Genomic DNA, 13,063 nt, shown 5'->3' on the forward strand with positions numbered 1-13,063 from the left:
CTTCCAGGTCCTGAAGCAGCAAAACAGCCCCAGACCATCACACTACCACCACCATATTTTACTGTTGGTATAATGTTCTTTTTATGAAATGCAGTGTTCCTTCTACGCCAGATATACTTGGACACACACCTTCCAAAGAGTTCCACTTTTGTCTCATCGGTCCACAGAATGTTGTCCCAAAAGTCTTGGGGATCATCAAGATGTGTTGTGGAGAAATTGAGACGAGCTTTGATGTTCTTTTTGCTCAGCAGTGGTTTTCTCCTTGGAACTCTGCCATGCAGGCCATTTTTGCCCAGTCTTTTCCTGATGGTGGAGGCATGAACGCTGACCTTAACTGAGGCAAGTGAGGCCTGCAGTTCTTTGGACGTTGTTGTGGGGTCTTTTGTGACCTCTTGGATGAGTCGTTGCTGCGCTCTTGGGGTAATTTTGGGCGGCCGGCCACTCCTGGGAAGGTTCACCACTGTTCCATGTCTTCGCCATTTGTGGATAATGGCTCTCACTGTGGTTCGCTGGATTCCCAAAGCTTTGGAAATGGCTTTATAACCCTTTCCAGACTGATAGATCTCAATTACTTTCTTTCTCAATTGTTCCTGAATTTCTTTGGGTCTCGGCATGATGTGTAGCTTTTAAGGATCTTCTGGTGGACCTTACTGTGTCAAGCAGCTCCTATTTAAGTAATGCCTTGATTGTGAACAGGTGTGGCAATAATCAGGCCTGGGTGTGGCTAGAGAAATTGAACTCCGGTGTGGACAACCACAGTCATAACATGTTTTAACAAGGGGGGCAATCACTTTTTCACACAGGGCCATGATGGTTTGGATTTTTTTTCACCTTTAATAATAAACACCTTCATTTACAAATTGCATTTTGTGTTTACTTGTGTTGTCCTTGACTATTGTTTAAATTGGTTTGATGTTCCGAAACACTTAAGTGTGACAAACATGCAAAGGAACAGGAAATGAGGAAGGGGGCAAACACTTTTTCACACCACTGTATATATTAATATTATAGAAAGTTGATGTGTATGTGCATTAATCTAAAACGAAGTTGATGTCATAATGAACTGTGACGATGACATAATGAACGGTGATGATATAATGAAAAGAAAGTTGATTTGTATATGCATAAATCAAAAAAGAAATTTGATGTGTATATGTATTAATGAAAATGAAAGTTGAGGTATATATGCATACATCAAAAAGAAAGTTGATGTGTATATGTATTACTCAAAACAAAAGTTGATGTGTATATGCATTAATATCAAAGAAAGTTGATGTCATAATGAATTGTGATGGTGACATAATGAATTGTGATGATCACATAATGAATGGTATTGATATATTGAAAAAGAAAATTGATGTGTATATGAATAAATATAAAAGAAAGTTGATATGTATATGCAGAAATCTAAAATTAAGTTGATGTGTATATGCATTAATAAAAAAGAAAGTTGATGTGTATAAGCATTAATAAAAAAGAAATTAGATGTGTATATGCATTAACATAAAAGAAAGTTGATGTGTATATGCATTAATGAAAAAGAAAGTTGATGTGTATGTGCATTAATCTAGCAAAAAAGTTGATGTCATAATAAATAGTGATGATGACATAATGAATGGTGATGATAAATCAAAAGAAAGTTGATGTGTATTACATTAATAAAAATAAAGTTGATGTGTATATGCATTATTCTAAAAGAAAGTTGATGTGTTTGTGCATTAATCAAAAAGAAATTTGATGTGTATATGCATTAATATCAAAGATAGTTGATGTATATATGCATTAATCTCAAAGAAAGTTGATGTGTATATGCATTAATCAAAAAGAAATTTGATGTGTACATGCATTAATATCAAAGAATGTTGATGTGTATGTGGATTAATATCAATGAAAGTTGATGTGTATGTGCAATAATAAAAAAGAAAGTTGATGTGTATGTGCATTAATCTAAAAGAAAGTTGATGTCATAATGAATAGTGATGATGACATAATGAATGTGTATATGCATAAATCAAAAAGAAAGTTGATGTCATAATGAATAGTGATGATGACATAATGAATGTGTATATGCATAAATCAAAAGAAAGTTGATGTCATAATGAATAGTGATGATGACATAATGAATGGTGATGATAAATCTAAAAGAAAGTTGATGTGTATATGCATTAATAAAAAAGAAAGTTGATGTGTATATGCATTAATCTAAAAGAAAGTTGATGTCATAATGAATAGTGATGATGATATAATGAATGTGTAGATGCATCAATCACAAAGAAATTTGATGTGTATATGCATTTATCAAAACGAAAGTTGATGTGTATATTTATTAATTAAAAGAATGTTGATCTGTATATGCATTAATATCAATGAAAGTTGATGTGTATGTGCAATAATAAAAAAGAAAGTTGATGTGAATATGCATTTATCAAAAAGAAAGTTGATGTCATAATGAATTGTGATGATGATATAATGAATAGTGATGACGACATAATGAATGGTGATGATAAATCAAAAAGAAAGTTGATGTGTATATGCATTAATATAAAAGAAAGTTGATGTGTATACGCATTAATATAAAAGAAAGTTGATGTGAATATGCATTTATCAAAAAGAAAGTTGATGTCATAATGAATTGTGATGATGATATAATGAATAGTGATGACGACATAATGAATGGTGATGATAAATCAAAAAGAAAGTTGATGTGTATATGCATTAATATAAAAGAAAGTTGATGTGTATATGCTGTTGTGAAATGTTTAGTTTAAAACGGAAAAGGAAATGTTAAATATAGTTTATAGCTGATACTTGAAAAGGTACACAACTTTATTTGTTTTATACTGAAGAACGTCACAGAAAATGCATTTATTTTGAAGTAGCCTTCACGGAAGTTGTGTGTGTATTCTTGCTAGTTTTTGCAGATGAACGTGAGATGCTAGACGTAATCCGTGTCCGCCAGGCCTAAACTGTTCTTTTCTTGTATAAACTGCAGCATAGAGAACAATAAATGTTCTTAGTAAAAGACAAGCGTTTTCGGTCGTCATTCGAAGCCATTCCACTACATTCTGTTAGACGTGCTAATCAAGTTCAGGCTCCACCAGATAGCCTTTACTGCAGACATTACTAAGGCATTCTTGCAGATAGCTCTAACAGAAAGGGACAAAGATGCTGTGAGGTTTTTGTGGCTGCATGGACCTCCAACCAGTGACTGTAAAAATGAGCTGCGCATCATGAGGATGAATAGAGTGGTATTTGGTGTGTCACCCAGCCCATTCCTGCTAGCGGCAACCATAAGACAACATATCAAGCAATATGAAACTGAGCAACCTACAGCTGTGAAGGCACTTAATGAGTATCTCTATGTAGATGATTTCATCTCCAGCTCAGACAGTGTGGAAAAGGCCTTTTCAGTCACCACAACAGCAAAGGAGATTCTGTCCCATGCCAGCATGAATTTGTGCAAATGGGTAACAAACTCACCAGAACTGAGGGCTAAGTGGACAGAAAGTGGACTAGAGCCCACACCAGAAACCGGCACTTGTGGAAATGTACTGAAGGTGTTAGGATTAGTCTGGAGATCTGAAAATTATAACTTTGTGTTTGATCTGAAAGGACTGCTGGACATCTTAAAGGGAAAGGAAAACACAAAGAGAAGTGTATTAAAGACATCAGCTCGCATCTTTGACCCCATCGGGTTTCTCACCCCATTTACCATACGGGTAAAATGCCTTTTTCAAGGACTATGGGAAAGGGGAATTGATTGGGATGAACAGTTGCCCCCAGACCTGGCTGAAAAATGGGATCAGTGGTGTGCAGAGCTGCCGTAGCTCCACTTGGTTACAATTCCAAGATGGTACCAAGTTAAAATACAGCCAAACTCACCGACATCCAAGTTGCATGTCTACTGTGATGTCAGCGAAAAGGCATACAGTGCAGTTGCCTATCTGCAAGGAGAGAACGAGGAAGGACAAGTTATCACCAGTTTTGTGGAATCAAAGTCAAAGGTGGCCCCACTAAAGAAAATGACCTTGCCACGCTTGGAGCTCATGGGTGCCCTGATTGGAGCAAGATTAGGGAACAACCTTCTCAAGCCATTGAACATGGAAAGAAATCAGCTTAATATGTGGACTGATTCCATGATTGTATTTCATTGGATACGTAGCACAGCACATAGGTGGAAGCCATTTGTGGCAAACAGAGTGACTGAAATTCAAGGTCTCAGTAATCCAGAACTTTGGTCCCACTGTAGTGGCAAAACTAATCCTGCTGACTTACCCATGAGAGGCCAGAGTGTTGAGAATCTCATCCAAGAGCAGCTGTGGTGGAAGGGACCCACTTCCCTGTCATCGGCTGATGAAGCAAAGAACATTGATGAGGAAGGTGGCTTAGATGAAGTTAACACTGAGCTTAGGTCTAAGTTTCAGGTTGTAGTGCAGCTTACCAGCACTGAAGAAGCAGAGCCACTATTAGACCTAGAGAAGTACAGCAGGTTAAAAACAGTGTCTAGAATAACTGCATGGGTGAAAAGGTTTTAAGCTAATGCACGTTCTGGTCAAAGGATTCAGGGTGAACTCACTTCTGAGGAGCTTACTGCAGCAGAAGTGTATTGGGTGAAGGTGACACAAGGGCATAGTTTTAGCCAGGAAATCTGTCAACTTAAAGAGGGACAAAACCTGAGAAGAGATTCAAAAATCAAAGACCTGAAACCTTTTTTGGATGAAAATGGTCTCATTTGTGTGGGAGGCAGGTTGCAGCATTCTAATATTAGTTACAGGGAACAACACCCATGGGTACTGCCTACAAAGCACAGATACTCTGAGTTAACAGTTCAGTCCTGTCATGAGAGAGTGATGCATTCTGGTGTCAGAGATACTCTAGTGAAAATGAGGGAGAGATTCTGGGTTTTAAGGGGTAGACAGCTAGTCAAGCGGGTGGTGTTACATTGTAACATGTAACACCACCTAACTAAAACTAAAAGTGAGACCAGCCCAGCAAGTTACAGCTCCGTTACCCAGAGATAGAGTCACAGAGTCCCCACCATTTGAAGTTACTGGGGTAGATTTTGCAGGACCCTTGTATGTCAGATCAAGTGGTCAGCCTAAGAAGGCATACATCACACTTTTCACTTGTGCTGTGACTAGAGCAGTACATCTAGAGTTAGTTTCAGATCAGACTACTGAAAGTTTTCTTTTAGCTTTAAAGAGATTTATTGCAAGACGAGGACTATGTCAAGTTATTTACACAGACAATGCTAAGACATTCAAGAGAGCAGAACAAGACCTAAAACAACTATGGAGGTCATTTAAGGAATCAGAGCTTACAGAGTTGTTTACTGAGAAAGGGATCACCTGGAAGTATATTGCCGAGCGAGCTGCTTGGTGGGGCGGCTTCTGGGAGAGGCTTGTAAGATCTGTAAACACATGTCTAAAGAGGGTCCTGGGGAGGGCTTCACTAAACTTTGACGAGCTGACAACCATGCTTGCAGAGGTGGAGGCTGTGCTGAATTCCATGCCTCTTTCTTATGTGGACAGTGATGCATCAGAACCCCAGCCACTCACACCTTCTCATTTTCTAGTTGGGAAAGGCTGACTTCCTTACCACCAAAGACTATGCTTCCTCCATCTCAAGCAATCAATGTGAGTCGAGAAGACATGTGTAAGAGATGGAGATACCGACAGAGACTAATAACCAGCTTTTGGAACAGCTGGAGAAAGGACTACTTGCTGAAATTGAAATCAGCTCACAAGTGTGACATACCCACACCCACTTTGCTAAAGGTGGGAGACGTCATATTGATCGAAGAGGATAATGCCCCCAGGCAGACCTGGAAAATGGGCAGGATAACAGAGCTATTTTCAGGAAGAGATGGACTTGTTCGATCCTGCACTGTTCGTACTACTACAGGAAGTTTGTTAAAGAGACCTGTTCTGTTGATTTACCCTTTAGAGATTAATTAGGTGATAGGCTGAATAGTAATGAACAACAGTTCATTGTTGTGAAATGTTTGTTTAAAGCAAAGGAATGTGTGGTGTTTAGTTTAAAACGGAAAAGGAAATGTTAAATTATAGTTAATAGCTGATACTTGAAAAGGTACACAACTTTATTTGTTTTATACTGAAGACTGTCACAGGAAATGCTTTTATTTTGAAGTAGCCTTCACGGAAGTTGTGTGTCAATTCTTGCTAGTATTTGCAGATGAACGTGAGCTGCTAGATGTGATCCGTGTCCGCCAGGCCTAAACTGTTCTTTTCTTGTGCAAACTGCAGCATAGAGAACAATAAATGTTATTAGTAAAAGACAAGCGTTTTCGGTCGTCATTCGAAGCCATTCCACTACAACATATACAGTTCTGGAGACGTAACAAAAAAGTAACCTTGACCTTTGACCTCCAAATCAAAATCAGTTCATCCGTGACTCCAAGTGGTTGTGTATGCCAAATTTAACATTGAACATTTAAACCTCCAAAATCTCATCAATTGATCTGCAAGTTCATGTAAAAAAGTTTGCCCAATTTAAAGAAAGTCCCTCCCTGGGGTCCTGTGTTATCACATTCACAAGAATGTGAAGTGCGTACGTATGTAGAGATGGACAGACGACCCAAAAGCATAATACTAGGATACTAGTAATAGTAATACTAGGAACTAGGAACAACTGGTGCTGAGACATAACAAGAGACAAAAAAAGAGGTGGGGGAGACAGAGATAAGCCCTGACAGAGTAGAGAACTACAGACAAAAGACGTGAAATAGTGCCAAGTGTGACCAGAAGAATTGGAAAAAAACTAGAACTATGAAGGACAAACCTTTCTTAAGCAACATGTCACCCAAAAGCTTTCCCCCTCGGAAACACCAAGGCTAACACAAGTGGCCAATAGTTTACTTCAACATTTTTCCCGGTAGGGGTCCCCACAGAAATCTTAACCAATCAGAAAACTAAATGAACATTGAAGGAGGTATACTCCCTGTTAGGGATCCGGGCATTACCCTACATAGTTTGTGGCTTCATGAACAATATTGTATAATCTCATAGGTACTGGAAGCCACACGTTTCCAACAATGCATCTCTCAATGCCCAGATGTGTGACAAGATTTACATTGAGCGTTGTATTGTCCAGCAGAAAGGCAACAGATGTGTTACTTTTTGACTAGATTTGTACCATAGCAGTGCAAGCATTTTGCCAAGGCTCAATTTCCAGCCACCGCCATGTTTTGAAACCATATACAACATAAATATTACACATTTCACCCAGGTTTCTTCTCTTATTTGATGATTTCAGAAAAAGTAAAAAAACTCCGGAAATGATCAGGGGATGTAGCTCAGTGGTAGAGCGCATGCTTCGCATGTATGAGGCCCCGGGTTCAATCCCCGGCATCTCCAACAAGTGTTATTGTTTGGTCTGAAGAAGAGTTACAAAAGCTCTTATTCTGAAAGAGAAAAGTATTAAAAGGCAATTTCCTTGTGTTCATGGTAACTAATGCAAAAATCAGTCTAAATGACCACATGTTTTGCAAGATTTGCAGTGAACAGTCCATTGCCCAGTGATGGTGGTATAGTTGTCAGCATAGCTACCTTCCAAGCAGTTGATCGGTGTTGGATTCCCAGCCATTGCAGTAGCTTTCTTTTAGTGATTAACTATGATTTATACAATAGCAGTGCAAGCATTTTGCCATGGTTTGATTTCTAGCCACCACCAGGTTTTAGAATAGAATAGAATGCCTTTATTGTCATTATACACAAGTACACGGTACTTGTGCAACGAGATTAAAGCAATCCCTTTGCAGCGTTGACACAAAAAAATATATGAATATAACAGTATAAAATATCAAAAATATAAAGTCAAAGATATAAAGTGTAGTGACTGTCGAGTATACATATAAATCAGCTTGAATAAACATAGATAAGTGTTAACACTCAATAAATAATATTGCACAGTGATGGAATGAAATGATTAAGTACTAATATTAAGTAAATAAGTATTGCACAGTAATGGAAAGGTTAATGTATTAAATATTGCATTGTATGAAATGAAATTGCACAGATTCCAGTGTCCTATGAGGTATTATATAACAGTAACAGTATAACAATAATATTGCACAGTCGGACGGAATGAAGAAGACAGTCGGGGGGGGGGTTGTGGAGTGGAGTCAGTGCATATGTGAGTTCAGGGGTGAGTTCAGGGTCGTTATGGCCTTCGGGAAGAAACTGTTCTTGAGTCTGTTGGTCCGTGCTCTGATGCACCTGTAGCGCCTTCCTGAGGGCAACAGGTCAAACAGATCAGAGCCGGGTGGGAGCTGTCCTTTATGATGTTCTCTGCTCTGCTGAGGCAGCGGGAGGTGTAGATGTCCGTCAGGGAGGGGAGAGGGCAGCCGGTGATCTTCTGTGCTGACCTTACAACCCTCTGCAGCCTCTCCCTGTCTGCCACGGTGCAGCTGCCGTACCATACTGTGATACAGTAGGTCAGCAGGCTCTCGATGGATGAGTGGTAGAAGGTCAGCAGCAAGTTGGAGTCCAGGTCGTACTTCCTGAGGACCCTCAGGAAGTGTAGTCGCTGCTGGGCCTTCTTGATGACCGCTGTGATGTTGGCTGACCAGGAGATGTCAGCTGAGATGAGGACACCAAGAAACCGGAAGGTGTGGACCCTCTCCACACACTCGCCGTTGATGTACAGGGGGGCTAGGTCGGTGCTCTTCTTCCTGAAGTCAACGATGATCTCCTTGGTTTTCTTGGTGTTCAGAGACAGGTTGTTCTCCGAACACCAAGCTGCCAAGTTCAGGACTTCCTCTCTGTAGGCTGCCTCGTCTCCCTTTGAGATGAGTCCGACCACTGTGGTGTCGTCAGCAAACTTGACGATGAGGTTGTTGTTGTGGGTCGGACTGCAGTCGTGGGTGTAGAGGCAGTACAGTTTGAAGCCATATACAATATTAACGTTACATATTCCACCCAGGTTTCTTCTCTTATTCAGTGATCTCACAAAAAAGTCCAAAAAATCTGAAAATCATTAGGGGCTGGAGCTCAGTGATAGAGCACATTTTGAGTCTCAAACAATCCAGATGTGTTACAAGATTTTCAGTGTATATTGTGCTGTCAAGCGATGGTGGTATAGCGGTGAGCATAGCTGCCTTCCAAGCAGTTGACCTGGGTTCGATTCCCAGCCATTCTTGTGTGGTTGCTTGCTTTATTTGTGAAGATTAGCCAGAAAGGTTACTCGCCCAACACAATTTGGTAAAATATTACATCTCTGTTATGGTCCAACTAAGGGAGCATATCAATCAATTAAGCTGCCTCCATGAGTATCCACAGACACAGGCAGCGCACTACGATTTGAAAATTGCCCGTGTCTGGTAACTGCTTTCAACCAATTAAAAAGTTTATGAACATTTGTGCAAACAGGTATACTTCTAGGCTTTTTCAGGTTGTTGTGGCCGAGTGGTTAAGGCGATGGACTAGAAATCCATTGGGGTCTCCCCGCGCAGGTTCGAATCCTGCCGACAACGAGAGGCATTCTTTAAGAGTGGTAGCAAACCAATGACACATCATAGTATACCAATTCACTGATGTGCATTCATTAACAATGATGTGTTATCTGTAAGCCACCAGTGTCCACCAATGTATCTCTTAGCATTTATTTTCAGTCTGTGTTACAAGATTTGCATTGAGCGTTGTATTGTCCAGCAGAAAGAGAACAGGTGTGTTACTTTTCGACTATGATTCATACCATAGCAGTGCAGGGTCCAGGTTTGATTTCCAGCCACTGCCGTTGCATTTACAGGTTTTGAAGCCATATACAACATAACATTACCCCGGTTTCTTCTTTTATTCAGTGATATTTCAATTTCCTTGCGGGAGTCATCCCAAAAGGATTAATAAAGATAAGTGTATGTCTATCTCAGAAAAAAGTCAAAAAATCTGAAAATCTTCAGGGGATGTAGCTCAGTGGTAGAGCTCATGCTTTACATGTATGAGGACCTGGCATCTCCAGCAGGTATTATGGTAGAGTCTTTAAAGAGCTGCAACAGATATTACCTCCTGTGGTAATCTGACTGGTAGGGTTATAGAACGTAGTGGTAGACTAAGACCTCCTGTGACACAAACCAAGTAGTATGCTCTCTCTTTTATACCTCAGACTATCAGACAGCACAACAAGCACTTTAACAGTACATGTTTTACAGTTTCTATTTTACTGTATTACATGCTTGTACTGTTATGTTTTGTTTATTGTATTATACTCCAGTTTTTATGGGTGTTACGGCAGGTGTGAGCATTGTAGAGATTTCACTTCAGACACTTGCAGCAACAGATGCTTTGTTAAACATCAACAGACTGGAAATAGCCTTACTGATGATACAAAGCATAGGAATTAGCAGAGGATTGTTTCGATCCATCGACCTCTGGGTTATGGGCCCAGCACGCTTCCGCTGCGCCACTCTGCTCTGCAACTTCTCACCAGGCCTTGGAGAATCTGTGATTCACATTTTGACGGAAGGTGGCAACCAAGGTTACAACAGCTTACGGGTTGTAAAGTTAAACATTTGGTAGACCTTGCAACTATCTTTTATGTGAGCTACATTGATTATTCACATGTAAGACTTGTGATTGGCTGGCGTTTTAAAAATGTCATTGTGAGTACAAATATAAACATAAGTAAGTAGTCTACCAAGTTTCCTCTTATCATTTTAGTTTGGACACCCAGTGAGGCTTACCACGATGGTTTGGACTGGGTCCACTAGGGTTTTCAGCTGCTCTCGAGCAGACGGCTGTTTTCACTCTGGTTTCTCTTCATAACACACAAGTCTTTCGCCTTTAACTAAAGACTTCCTTGGAGGGGAACGTCGATGAGTTGAAACTATTTTGGTGGGCTTTGCTGTTTGGCCGAGCCTTTTGTACTTGTTTTTGCTTACCTTTGCTTTTACTCATCAGCTCTGTTTTAATCCCACCCAGAAAAGAGATTTGTGGAGGTCCAAGTGGGAACGAGTGCAAAGAAGAGTGATGAAGAAGCCAAAGGAGAAAGGAGGGAAAGGAGAGCCGGACCTGTTATTGTTTTTAGGGAGCAGATTTACAGCTATACACATAACAGCAGCCACGACCCCATCCAGAAATCCTAAGACTGCAGCTATGGCACGGTTCTGGATGGGATCATACCTCAGAAGAGTGAAGACATTACCCTCTGATCTTAAAGTACCTGTTAGGGATGAGCGAGTACAGCATTATCTGTATCTGTATCTGTATCTGTACTCGGACTGGGCGGGGCCTAACCCGGGAGTGGACAGGATTTAACCCGGAAGTGGGTCGGGTTGTCTTGAAATGGGCGGGGCTTTAACCGGTATGTTTATTTTAAGCATGCAATTGATATGGGTTGATCAGAAGCGGGGGGGACTGTGTTCTACGGATTAAATAGATTTAATAAATTCGAAATTAAAAAAAGAAACTCTTGACAGTCAGAGACGCAACAAATGAAAAAGGAGAGCCATTGCTCATTGTTCCTCTTATTTTTCCCATTTTTTTCTGTTGCGTGCAGTTGAAGCAGGACATGAAAGATTGCCAGCATGCTCTAATACAACTTTTATTGTTCCTAATCTGGATTAATTTAACGTTAAACTAGATTTTAAATTTCAGATGGAAAGTAACAGCTCCTGCCTTCAGGGCTCGTCCGGAAGCTGAACCCTGGACCTCTCACACCCGAAGCGAGAATCATACCCCTAGACCAACGAGCCTCTAAAACACGTCATATTAGAAATTTTCTATCAAGTAAATGTGATCAGTCAGTGACTCGAAAGGCAATTGTTAAGTAGTTTTGTTTGGCATGTAGTGTTTTTATGGCTCCACTACCAGATTGAGCATTCTGATTATTGGACAAAAGACTATTTTTGAAGCAAAACATTTTACCAACATTTGAACTTGAATTTTGGTATAAAGGAAATACAGCTTGGATTTGTTACTGACTTGAAAGGCTATGGTCAGGTAGATTGGCATGGGGTCTTTTCATGGCTCCACTGCCCGATCAGCTTTTCGATCTCATTTGACAACAGGAAACATTGATACAAAATTTTTACCAAAACACAGACTTGATTTTTCAGTAAAAAGTGAAAGTAAAATCGGGGAAGGGGGAATTTTCAAGCCCCACCTGCCCACATCACCCCAACAAAATGCTAATGAATACGCAACAAGCTTAAAATGCTTCACCCTGTTTAGTTCTGACTCTGGGGACAGAAAGTAGACCTGTCCCAGATGACCTGAGAGGTCTGGGGGAGGGGGGTCATAGTGTAGTAGCAGATCAGAAATGTATTTTGGTCCTAACCGTTTAGTCATTTATAAACTAGCAAAAGTACTTTGAAATCAATACTTTGAGGCACAGGAAGCCCGTGTAAAGACTTCAGAACTGGAGTGATGTGATCCACTCTCTTGGTCTTAGTGAGGACCCGAGCAGCAGTGTTCTGAATCAGCTGATTTTTAGGGAGACCTGTAAAGACCCCGTTACAGTAGTCAAGTCTGCTGAAGATGAAAGCAAGGACAAGTTTTTCCAAATCCTGTTGACACATAAGTCCTTTAACCCTGATATTTCTTAAGGTGATAATAGGCTGACTTTGTAATGTCTTAATGTGGCTGTAAAATTCAGGTCTGAGTCCATGACTTACCAAGGTTTCTGTCTGTCTGTTGTTTTAACATGTTGTTTGAAGCTGAGCGCAGACTTTTAATCGGTCCTCTTTTGCTCCAAAAACAAACACCTCAGTTTTTCCTTTATTTAATTTCAGAAATTGGCGCATCCAGCCGTTAATTGTTCGATGCACTTAGTCAGTTTATGTATTGACTATAGTCCCTGGCGATAAGGTATGTAAATTTGTTTGTCGTCAACATAACTATGGTAACTTACTTTGTTTTTGTGTTTTCATACTTAGCGAGTGGAAGCATGTTTAAGAACCAGTATTAATGCAAAGAAAGGACGGGAGCATTTATTGGAGAGACTAAGTAGGCTGCCACTGAAGTATTGAGACAACAGTGACTGAAAATCTAATTCAATCTACATCGGTCTTCTTAAAGATCTAAATAGATTTTCTCACCTCAGAGTC

General features: G+C 40.1%; 3 non-coding genes across 3 annotated transcripts; all 3 read left to right on the plus strand.

Annotated features, from left to right (window-relative positions):
- The first annotated feature begins 7,304 nt into the window (after positions 1–7,304).
- On the plus strand, positions 7,305–7,376 carry trnaa-cgc (transfer RNA alanine (anticodon CGC)). Its single transcript has one exon. It is a non-coding gene; the product is annotated as a tRNA-Ala (tRNA).
- A 2,035-nt stretch (positions 7,377–9,411) lies between these two features.
- trnas-aga (transfer RNA serine (anticodon AGA)) lies at positions 9,412–9,493 on the plus strand. The gene has a single exon. It is a non-coding gene; the product is annotated as a tRNA-Ser (tRNA).
- A 1,266-nt stretch (positions 9,494–10,759) lies between these two features.
- LOC116684712 (U5 spliceosomal RNA) lies at positions 10,760–10,874 on the plus strand. Its single transcript, XR_004330832.1, has one exon. It is a non-coding gene; the product is annotated as a U5 spliceosomal RNA (small nuclear RNA).
- Positions 10,875–13,063: the final 2,189 nt, after the last annotated feature.

The sequence above is a fragment of the Etheostoma spectabile genome, unplaced genomic scaffold (assembly GCF_008692095.1).
Source record: "Etheostoma spectabile isolate EspeVRDwgs_2016 unplaced genomic scaffold, UIUC_Espe_1.0 scaffold00019520, whole genome shotgun sequence".
NCBI lineage: Eukaryota > Metazoa > Chordata > Actinopteri > Perciformes > Percidae > Etheostoma > Etheostoma spectabile.